Genomic DNA, 1144 nt, shown 5'->3' with positions numbered 1-1144 from the left:
AAAAATGGATTTTTATTAAAAAGCTTTGCTGCATTATAAACATTAACCCTTCGCTTTAGGTTGTCCTTTTTAGGAGATTTTGAAAAGTATATTTTTAAATTTTAATCTAAAATATCTGATTGTGTCCTTTACAGTGTAAATGTTATCTTGACTTTACATTTTGTAAGGGGTAGCAATAGTAAATTTAGCATGTCTCGTTCAGTTTCTCCCCAGTCTGAGGGAGAAATTAATGTCAGATCAACATTTCTTAAAGGAAGAAAAAAACCTCTCAAAAGGAAAGCATTATCAAAGGGTTGGAAACCAGAGGAAGAAAATAAAACCAGACTAGGAAGGAGCTGTATTGGAATTATCACTATCATCTAGACTGGGTGCCCTTCATTTTTTTTTGGGGGGGGGGGGGGGGGAGGGGCTGGGAAATGGATACAATGATTTAAAACTGTACAGCATTCCATGCAGAGACTAATATTACACACTGGTGTTCCCAGCCTCAGCAAACAAAAGTAAAATCCCCAAAGAAGTGAATGTCATGTTTCTGCCCAACCCTCTTCCTCATGAAATAGTTTTACATGATGGAGGTTCTGGTTGATTTGGTTTATGATGGGATACTGCAGTTAGAAGTTGTTTACAATCAGATCAACATTATATTCACACGCTGAAAAGCTAGGAAATGACAGGTCAGCTCTTTGTGCAAAATAAAAAATGGAAATGCTGTATTTTCTGACAGGTACTGCATCTATTACATAGGATAGAGGAGTTTCAGGAATAAAAAACTTGTAGACAATGAATAAGAGATGCTTATTAATAATGTTTATGTTGCTGAAGTGGCATTTACTACTAAAGCCATCAACTCTACAAAAAATTAATCTCAGAGATAGACATTTCAAATAGTACCCTTGTTCGTTTGATCTTTTACTTTTTGCAGGGTTGGGTGTTTTTTCCTAATTTAGATTCCTGTATTCTTATTTTACTATGGATTGCATGGCAAATCATTATTTTATGATTATCAAGGCCAAGCGAGATGAGGGGCAGCCTGTGCCTTTGATGTGAAAGGGACAGAAGAGGCAGAGGTGTGGCCAAAACAGTAACGTGCAGCTCCAGTGTGCCTTTCAAATACTTGCTTGGGACTGGAGTCAGAAGCCCAAGG

This window comes from Tyto alba, unplaced genomic scaffold, assembly GCF_018691265.1.
Source record: "Tyto alba isolate M040663 unplaced genomic scaffold, T.alba_DEE_v4.0 Super-Scaffold_7, whole genome shotgun sequence".
NCBI classification, from domain to species: domain Eukaryota; kingdom Metazoa; phylum Chordata; class Aves; order Strigiformes; family Tytonidae; genus Tyto; species Tyto alba.
This window is presented reverse-complemented; position numbering follows the sequence as displayed.